Source organism: Panthera tigris, chromosome B3 (assembly GCF_018350195.1).
Source record: "Panthera tigris isolate Pti1 chromosome B3, P.tigris_Pti1_mat1.1, whole genome shotgun sequence".
In the NCBI taxonomy this organism is placed as follows: Eukaryota; Metazoa; Chordata; class Mammalia; order Carnivora; family Felidae; genus Panthera; species Panthera tigris.
Window position 1 is genome coordinate 113,812,123 of NC_056665.1, and position 10,604 is coordinate 113,822,726.

The 10,604-nt window shown below is 42.9% G+C and overlaps 1 long non-coding RNA gene across 1 annotated transcript; it reads right to left on the reverse strand.

Annotated features, from left to right (window-relative positions):
• Positions 1-2,743: 2,743 nt before the first annotated feature.
• Positions 2,744-3,824, reverse strand: LOC122239641. Its single transcript, XR_006218947.1, has 3 exons — positions 3,742-3,824; positions 3,167-3,391; positions 2,744-3,016 (listed from the first exon to the last, which is right to left on the reverse strand). It is a non-coding gene; the product is annotated as an uncharacterized LOC122239641 (long non-coding RNA).
• Between the last annotated feature and the right edge of the window lie 6,780 nt (positions 3,825-10,604).

The following is a 10,604-nucleotide window of genomic DNA, read 5'->3' on the forward strand; positions in this document are numbered from 1 at the left end:
CCATAGGTCACCCAGGGAGGGCAGAGCCAAAGGAAGGCCAGCCACCCAACGTCCTGCCCCCTTGCTGCAAAGACCTCCACGGGGAGGAAGACCCGGGCTGAAAGGCAAAGAAACCCCAGGCCTCAGCGGAGGGAATAAAGAAAGGATGTTCTGATTTGGAGGGAAGGAGCCCACGTGGTTTCTGGCAGGCATTGGTCCGAGTTCCAAGGGGCCTAAAAAAGGACACCACGAGGAGCTGTGTGACAAGGGCTGCGGGTCTGAGGGTTAGGCCCATCGAGGCCCACCCCAGGCATGGCGGGGCCGGCGGGGAAGGCCCAGGACACGGCTGGGCACCAGCACAGCATCTGAGAGTTCCCGTCCCTGCTCTTTCCTCCCCAAACACCATGGTCCCCATAAACCACTGATGAAGAGCAAACAACTACAAGCTGAAGCCCACCAGGGAGAGAAAGAGAATCAAACCGAACCGAACAAACTGATAGCGGGGTGTCCAGCCATGCTGTTGGCTGGTCCTCCTTCCCGGCTGGAGCCCCCACCCCACCCCACTCTGGCTTGTGCCAGGAGCACTCACTGGCTTCAAGCCCTGTGTTGCAGTGTGGGAGAGGTGAGGGGTGGTCCCAGGGGCCGGCAAAGCGGGACTGCTGGAATCTCAGCTCCCAGTGACTTGACCCAGAGTTGGGTTTTAACCTCCCCTGACCTGGGGCAGCAGCGGCAGGTAGCTGGGATGACCACAGGGTGCCCTCAAGTCCTCACTGAAGGTCTCACTTTTCCCATCACCCCTCCATGTCATGGTCCAAAGGCATGAGACTCAGCCCTCAGCAGTCCAGCCCGGGGCCGCATTCAAGGAGCCTCAGGAAGTGGGGGTTGAGTGAATGAGAACAGGCCAGGCCCCCTCTGCCTTGAGGAGCCGTTCTGGCTTCCTGAAACAGGTGCTGTTGCTAACCCATAGAACGAACGGAAGGACCTTCCACGGCCAGGCCTGTGTTCCACCCTCCTGGAGGTGTTGGGCCCTGGTGCTTCCTGTCACTCATCACTCTGCCACAAGACCAGCCTCCCTCTCCTCAGGCCTCTGCCCTTTGCATGCACGCCCTCATCTTTCCAGGCTCCAGCCTGTTCCATCTCAGTCTCTCTCATCTGCCTGGCCCCCTTAGCCACCTCCCACACTCACTTCCCAGACCTCGCCACCAGTGGCTCTGGAACATCAGCTTCTCCTCTCACCTCTTCCTTTCTGCCACTGTCCTCTCCTACCCTTTCTTGTGCCCACCCCCTGCCCATGTCCCTTTAAGAGCTTCCTTTTCCACCCAAGCTTTCATCTGCACCACTCTCCTCTCTGGCCAGCAAGTCAGCCAAACCACTGTCCCTGAGGCCTTCCCCCCTCCTTGGACTCCCCAGACCCCACGTCCACCTTCCACCCACAGAGTCTCTCACTGCTCACCAGACCAAGAAGATCCAGGCATCTCTTCAGGGGCTTCCTTGTACCTCTTTCCCCCATCTCACGGTTCCTTCACATCACCCTCTCATCTTCCCTTCCCTCGGTCTGTGTGCAGCTGACACCCCATCTTCCTCTGCAAAACTAACTTACTTACCAGGCCCAAAGCGGCCTCATCGGCTCCTGTCTCTTCCATGCCATGCCATCCTCTGTCCTCGTTCCTGGATCAGAAGTTGCATTAATGGGATTCCCTGTGATGCGAATGCACATTCACGTTTGAGAAGCATGGCACCAAAGCATGGCCACATCTTCCTTATCCTAAAATGGCTTCCCCTGGGCCCACTGTCTTTAAGTTCACCATCATTTTCTTTTGTTCCATGTATTACAAACTTCTTTATGGGGTCCCTGACACCTTCTGCTTCTATTTTCTCTCCTCGGGTTTTGGCAACTGGCCGCTGCTTGGGGCCATTTTCATAGGCCTTGCTCCCAACCATGGCCCCGGGAACCACCTCCATGACCCTCTCCTCACGTGGCTCAGCCCCCACTGACTACTCAGATTCTCTTCTTGGGCTCTCCTGACAACCTTCTTCCAGGTTTCCATTTCTCTTCCAGGTTTCCCTCTCTCTTCCTCAGTTTGGCCATCTCTGTTTATGAATCTCCACCCTCCCCGTTGCCCAGGTTCAAAATCCTCAGAATTGTTTTCATCTCCCCTTCCTTCAGCCTCCAGAAACCTGCAGAATCTTCTTTTGCACTATTTTTTACATCCCTCCCCATCCCAATGTTGCTATCTAAATTCAAACCCTTGTCATCTCTCCCCCAGGACCTTTCTCCTCTGCCCTCGGGCCTCCTCTCTCGTGTCTACCTGCCAGTGGACGCAGAGCCCGTCAGAGTGGCCTGTCTCCCTCTCAAGAGCCCATGTGGACTTGGTGCTGCTCCTGGCCCTTCAGCCAGGGAGATGCCCTCCTGTTCTAGCCCAGTCCTTGTTACTGCCATCATCAGTCACAGATATCGACTGAGGACCTGCTGTGTGATGTTTTCCTGTGCCCGGATCGTAGTCCCTTATTTTCCACTCCCAAAACTTGCCACCTGCACTCACCCAGTTTTCCTCTTTTTGTTCACTTGCTTTATCTGCTCCCGTACCCACCTGTCAGCACCTCATCTAAACATACTCAAGGCCTAGTCCCCAGCCCACCTTTCCAAGAAACCTGTAAGATTCCAAAGGTAGAATCGATTTCTACCCTTCCCCATTCGCCCTTAGAATAGTGTTTGTTTTTTTATTACAACTGCATCCCAGTGTGTGTGTGTTGGGGGGGGGGCTCCCTGGTTGGGTGGTCCTGCAGGCCAAGAACAGCCCTCGCGCAACTTGAAACTACACGTTTGGATTTCACAGAGGATAAAACTGTGGCCAGAGTGGTCCTGGGTCTTTGATGCCGGTTGACGACAGCATCACATCCCAGCCCCGGCCTCCTGGTTCCTGGCGCAGTTCTAGGGAGATCCAGAAAGCCAGGCTCCGTCCCCCATCGTCTGACAGCACATGCCCTCCACGGATGTACTCAACTATCCTCAACTCTTCTCTTCCTCCCAGACCGGCTGGAATAAAATCAGAACAGAGAGACCTTAGATGAGCAGCCAGGGGTCACACCCAGCCCATTTTCCCACCACCATCCCCAAGCCCTCACTGAATAGCCAGCAGTGAGTCCAGTCCTGTTTTCTGAACCTCCAGGGAAATTGCTTCCTCACCATTTTTAGCAGAGGACACCATCATTCCCAACGTCTCCAGTGAAAAATATCTCTCTTTGCTCTTCTCTAAATGTTCCTCCCACCCCTCCAACTCTCAACGCCCACGATAAATCTCCTTTTTCTCGGCCGGGTCTTCTGCAGAGGTGGGAAGGGCTTCTCCCGCACTCCCTAGAGCACTATTGTTATTGCAGGAAGATTTCGGAAGTTTGCTGGGGCTTGTAACTCCTATAAGGAAATGCACCACATACAAGTAAACAAATCAGTGTGTTCTGCAAAAGTCAAATAGGACACCACCCCTCTGTATGACTGTCCACGCTGGGTGGTCACATAGGTCATTCGGTGAGAATTTGGAGAAAGACAAGCTTTTTCACTTAGCAAAGGCTTACGTAGGTCTTTGTGCTTGGGCACCCGCGGCACAGAATGCACTCAGCCTCTACCACCAGATTTGTCCTGGGACATCCCAGTGCCTATCGGATTCATTTTCAGCTCTCCTTGCTTCCAGTCTAGTTGTGGCCTTACCTGAAATCCAGTGAAGGATTCTCTTTTTCAGTTTCAGAAGGAATTGGTTCACTTACCTTCACAAAAGCCAGTGGAAGGATCATGCGTGTGACTCAGATCCTTTTGGTAAATTTCAAAGAACTGGCTGAGCAAATACAATTGCCATGCCGACCTGGGATGGCATAGATTGTGCTCTTGCTGCTGATAGCAGCAAGGGACATTTTGAAAGTCCTCTACCCCGCATTCTATACGACCTGGAGCAGAAAAATGGTCATTCCTTGGGAGGAGCTTATGTTCTCTTTCAAGGATAAGCTGAGCAAGCTGACCCAGGCAAGGGCTCTCACAGTTGAATGCTTTTGCTTGCGTGGGAAGTACAGCTGTCTTGTTGGGGCCCAGGAGACAGACTGACGAGGGGAGAATTCCTGTGTTTGGGACTGGGCTTGAAAAGTCTCCGGTTTGTAACACCCAGCTTGCAGGAGAGCAGAAAGAATTTCCAGCTGTCGTCGGGGTGAGAGCCCCCCTGATTCTGACCAGGGCTGTTTCTGGGCTCTGGACTCTCCTGTCACTCCTCCTGAGCTGGTCACCCCATCAACACCCAGTCCCGTGGGCCAGCTCTGGAATCAGATGACCTATTACCGTCGAGAAAATGGCAAAAGGTCAAATATGGTATGATTCTGCTTATACGAAGAACCTAGTGTAATCAAATTCAAAGACCCAGAAAGTAGAGCCGTGGTTGACAGGGGCAGGGTGGGGAGCAACAGGGAGCTTGTGTTTAACGGACATGTTTCAGTTTGGGAAGATGAACAAGTTCTGGAGACAAATGGTGAACACTGTGAATGTATTTAATGTCACAGGACTGGACACTTAAAACTGGTTGAAATAATACATTTTTTTGTTATATATATTTTACCACAATTTTAAAAAGGGAAAAAAACACAAGTGGGGACTGAGCCCAGATCATAACACTGCTGAGAAAAGACAGCCAGGTGATTCAGTTCTCAGCCCTAAAGAGAAGGGTGTGTGTGTGTGTGTGTGTGTCTCTGTGTGTGTGTGCACGCACACACATGTGCGTGCACACATGCTGTGGGTGTCTGTGACCCTACGGGAGTGAAAGTGGATCCACAAATGGCATGGTGAGGGAGGTGAACATATTAGACCAAGCCATTTCATCTCTGGGTGCTCCTTGCGACTAATTTGGGGGTCGTTCTTCATAATGCAGACCAATCAAAGATTCTCAGTGGAAACTGTTGTTTAAATGCCAAAGGGCCTGTGTAATATCCTTGGAGGGCTGAATGGGAGGCCTTTTCGTCATGACTTGTTCAAAAACGCACCTGGCTTTTTCCAAGAAAGACTAGATTTTTTGGAGTCCGAGAAATTAGGGCTAGAGCTCAGGGCCTGCCACTGTGTGGTCAGTCATGATGCACGTTTAAATTCAAATGCCTAAGATCCAAAGAGTGGGGAAAGGGAAAATACTCTCTGTAAACTGTCAAGTGCCTCACAGTCGTCTTTTATCCTTACAGTTGAGCCTGGCTATGGAAACATAACATATCCAAGATAACAATGGATTTTTAAAGAATTCATGTGGCAGGAAAGTTAGCATAGATCCTAAAATAACAAATTCAACCCGCATGACCTGTTATAGGATTCTTCAGGCTTTGGAGGCAGCCCAGTAGCAATCACAGCTGTGAATAAAATCAAAAATCCTAGGGGCCAGACTTTCTGAGAAAATAAATTCTGTAGCCTTTGGCAGAAGGGGCTGGCCCAAGTTAAACCAGATATTGCTGTGAAAATGGCGTATTAAGCCTTTATCAGTTACCAACACCAAGGCATAAAGCCATTTCCAGCAGATCCTTATTTTTTTAATTTGCGTACTATAAAATACACCATTTAAAGTGCCTAACTCAGTGCGGGTTTTTTAGTGTGTTCACAAGGTCATGTAACCATCAATTGCTATCTAATTCAGAATATTTTTTATCACCCCAGAAAGAAATGCCATGATCAGTCACTCCTTGTTTCTCCCTCCTCCCAGCCCCAAACAACCGCTAATCTACTGTCTGCCTGGACATTTCGTGTAAGTGGAATGATGCAATATGTGACCTTTTGAGCCTGGCTTCTTTCACTTAGTATAATGTTTGCAGGGTTCATCTATGTTGTAGCATGTATCAGAATTTCCTTCCTTTGTATGACTGGATAATGTTCCATTGCACAGAGATACCACAGTTTGTTTATCCATTCATTGGTTGCACATTTTGATTATTTCTCCTTTTTGGCTAACACAAATAGTGCTGATATAAACATTCATGTATGTGTAGTGAACATGTATTTTCAATTCTCTCGGGTCCTTGTCCGAGAGTGGGATTGCTGGGTCACATGGTAACTCTATATTTAACTTTTTGAGGAATTGGCTAATTGTTTTCCAAAGCAGTTGTACCATTTTACCTTCCCACTGGTGATATGCAAGGGTTCCAATCTCTTCACGTTCTTGCAATACTTGTTATCGTCTGTCTTTTTCATTACAGCCATTCTAGTAGGTGTGGAGTGGTATCTCATTGTGATTTTGATTTGCATTTTCCTACTGACTAAAAATGTTGTGCATCTCTTCATGTGCTTATTGGCTATTTGTATATCTTCTTTGATGATATGTCTATTCAAGTCCTTTGACTATTTTTATTTTTTTATTATTTTTTTAAAGTTTATTTGAGAGAGAGAGAGAGCATGTGCATGAGCTGGTGAGGGGCAAAAAGAAAGGGAGAGAGAATCTTAAGCAGGCTCTGCTGATCGCATGGCCCTGACTCAGGGCTCCAACCCACGAACAGTGAGATCATGACCTGAGCTGAAATCAAGAGTTGCACGGCTAACTGGCTAAGCCACCCAGGTGCCCTATCCTTTCCTTACGTTCCAAATTTATAATGTTTGCCTTTTTTATTATTGCATTTTAAGAGTTCTTTATATATTCTGGGTATAAATCTCTTATCATATATGTGATTTATAAATATTTTTCCCATTCCACAGGATGTCTTTTCACTTTCTTGATAGCATCTTTTGGCACAAATGTGTTTAATTTTTATGAAATCCAATTTATTTTTAATTTTGTTGCTTGTGTTTTTGGTATCATATCCAAGAAACAATTACCTAGTCCAAGGTCATAAAGATTTATACCTGGATTTTCTTCTAAGAATTTTATATATTTAGCTCTTTGATCCATTTTGAGTTAATTTTTGTATATGGTGTGAGGTAGAGATCCAACTTTATTCTTTTGCATGCAAATATCCATTTGTCTCAGCACCATAAGTTGAAAAGACTATTCTATTCCTATTGAATTGTCTTGATAGCTATGTCAAAAACAGATCTTTCTTCTTTTCTAATATAAGCATTTAAAGCTTTAAAATTCCATCCAAATGCTAAGTGAAAGGAACCAGACACAAAAGGCCACGTGGTGTAAGATTACTCGTACAAAATCTCCGGAATAGGCAAACCCATAGAAACAGAATGTAGATTAATGATTTCCAGGGGATAGGGGGAGGAAGGGGTTAGGACTGACTGCTAATAGGTATGGGGCTTCTTTGAGGGGTGATAGTAATGTTCTGAAATTAGATAGGAGTGATTGTTATTGTATTACATAGTGAATATAGTATAAAACACTAAACTGCATACTTTAAAATGATGAATTATATGTTATCTGAATTATATTTCAATTTTTAAAATGTTAAGCAGGCTGCATGGGTAAGAAGCAAAGTTAACAACTATTACTTTATTGCAATTGCAATTTAACAGTAGTTTCTGAGGGACCATAAGAAGATAATCCAAATTATGGTAATGGTTGCATGACCCTATAAATTTTCTTACAATCATTGAATTGTACACTTAAAATAGGTGAATTTTATAATATGGAATTTACACTTCAATAAATATGTTTTTAATAAAATCTTTAAAAACTTCATTCAAATTCTGCCTTAGCTAAATCCTATAAATTTTGATATATTATGCCTTCATTTTTATTCAATATAAAATCTTTTAAAATTATTTTTGCATTGTCTTCTTTGACCCACGGACTATTTGAAATGTGATATTAAACTTCTAAATATGTAGGCCTTTTCTAAACATCTTCCGATGGTTTTTATTCTAATTTATTTATTTTGTATTAAGTTTTATATTTTAAAAGTTAGTTTAGTCATTTGTGTGTGTGTGTGCATGTATGTATCCAAACTGTAGTCTGTTTTGATGAATATTCCATGGGATTTGAAAAGAAATATGTATTCTGCTATTGTGGAGTGGAGTGTTCTAAAAATATCAGATCATGTGAGTGAATAGTAGTGTTCATGTCTTCTTTTTTTTCTTTTTTGCCTATTCCATCAGTTCCTGAAAGAGGAGTGATGAAGTATCTAAGTGTAATTGTGGATTTGTCTATTTCTTCTGTCAATTTGGTCAGTTTTTGCTTCATGTATTATGAAGCTTTGTGGATGAACACACATTTAGGATTGTTATATCTTCCTAAAAAAACTTTTTATCATTTTGAAATTATCCCCCTTTATCTCTGATAGCATTCCTTGTCCTCAAGTCTTCTTTCTCTACTAGTATAGCCTAGCTTTCTTATGTATTGCATGATATGTCTTTTTTCATTCTTTTTCTTTTAAACTATTTGTTTTCACATTTAAAATAAGTTTCATTTAAAATGTTTTTTTATCCAGTTTCATGATCTCTGCCTTTTAATTTGGGGTATTTGGGCCATTTGCATTTAATGACAAGTACATGCAATGTACTTACAATATGTTTGGCTTAGGTATAGCATTTTAATATTTGTTTTCTATTTGTTCCATCTGTTCTTTGTTCTCTTTCTTATCTTTCACTGCCTTCTTTTGGTTTGAGGGTTCTTATGATTTCATTTTTTCTACAATGACTTATTAGCTACAATCTCATGCCCTATGTGCTATTGTTGTTATACATTTTATTTCTACATATGGCAAATACTCCACAGTACTCTGTTATCATTTTTGCTCCAATATGTTAAAGAGATGCTTTTAATGGAAAATAAGTGTTTTATATTTACCCTCTTGTTTACCATCTCTAGCATTCTTCATTCTTTTGTGTAGATCCAAGTTTTATTTTCCTCCTGCCCAAAGAACTTCCTTTAACATTTCTCTAAGATGTTATGTGTCTCAAAAAGTATCTTGCCTTCATGTGTTTTTATTTTTTTTTAATGTTTTATTTTATTTTTGAGAGAGAGAGAGAGAGAGACAGAGAGAGACAGAGTGTAAGCTGGGGAAGGGGCAGAGAGAGGGAGACACAGAATCCAGAGCAGGCTCCAGGCTCTGAGCTGTCAGCACGGAGCCTGACATGGGGCTCAAACTCATGAGCCGTAAGATCATGACCTGAGCGAAGTTGGATGCTCAACCGACTGAGCCACCCAGGTGCCCCTTGCCTTCATTTTTAAAGGATATTTTCACTGGATACCGAATTCCAGATTGATTGGGTTTTTTTTTTTTTTTAGCACATTAAAGATATCATGCCATTGTCTTCTGGCTTGCATAGTTTGGATCAGAAGTCTGCAAGTTTTTTTTTTCATCTTTGTTCCTCCATAAAATATATCTATCTCAGCCTGCTTTTAAGATTTTCTCTTTATCAATAAGTTTTAGCAATTTGATTTTCTTTGTCATTATGCTTTGTTTATCCTGCTTGGGCTTATTGTGATTCTGGGGAATATAAGTGCTTATAATTTTTATCAAACTTGAAAAGTTTTTGGCCCATTGTTTTATCAAAAATGTGTTCTCTCCCTTTTCTCCCTTTGAATTACACATGTGTTAGACCACTTGATATTGTCCTACAGGTTACTGAGACTCTTGTCACATTTTTCTGTTTTGTTTTGTTTTGTCTTTTTCCTCTCTGTGCTTCATTCTGGCTAGTTTCTATTGCTGTTTTCAATTCACTTATTTTTCGTCTGTAGTGTCCAGTTTGCTTTAAATTCCATCCACTGACTTTTCATTTCAGATATTATATTTTTTCATTGCTGGAAGTTCCATTTGATATACATATACATACATATATATATATATATATGTATATGTATATGTGTATATATGTATATATATACATTTGATATACATATACATATATGTATATGTATATATATATATATACATATATATATCTTTCATTCTTTCCTCATTCCATTCATGATTTTCTTTAAATCCTTAAGCATATTTTATATATTTATAAGAGCTCTTTTAATGTTACTGTCTGTTCAGTCTATCAATTCTGTCATTTTAAAGTCTGTTTCTATTGACTGATGTTTTTCTTAATTATGGGTCACATTTTCCTGCTACCTGGTGAGCCTAGTGATTTTTGATGGAATGTTGGATATTTTAAAAGTTACATTATTGATTGTCTTGTTTTGTTATCATTCTGTAAAGAATGTTGGGCTTTAATCTGGAAGGCAGTTAGGTTGTTTATGGATAAGATCAATCCTTTAGAGACATATTTTAAATTTTTTAGGGTGGGTCCGAAGTTTCTTTTTCTCTAAGGACAGTTTAGACCTACCAGTTGTCATGACTCTTACAAGGTGTCTACTAAATGCCCTGACTGGTCAAACTGGTTGATATTTGAACATTTATTAGTCCCATGTGAACTCTGAATTATACAGCTGATATCTCCTGATCATTCTTTGCCCAATATTATGGAGCTTCACTCTGGGTGTACATCTTAGTATTAAGCAAATACTCAAGAGGACCCTTATGCAGATATCTGGGGTTTTTTCCACATAGGCCCCCCTTTTTTAGAACTCTACCCCGCATCTTCCATCTTCCATCCAAAGTCTCACTGACCTTCAAGTTCTGTCTTTTAATGCAGCAAGACCACCATTCTCTGCTTGGAATTCCTTCTCCTGCTCTATAGTCCAGAATGTGTTTCCAATCAGAACCTAAGGTGATCACTGGGCTCATATCAT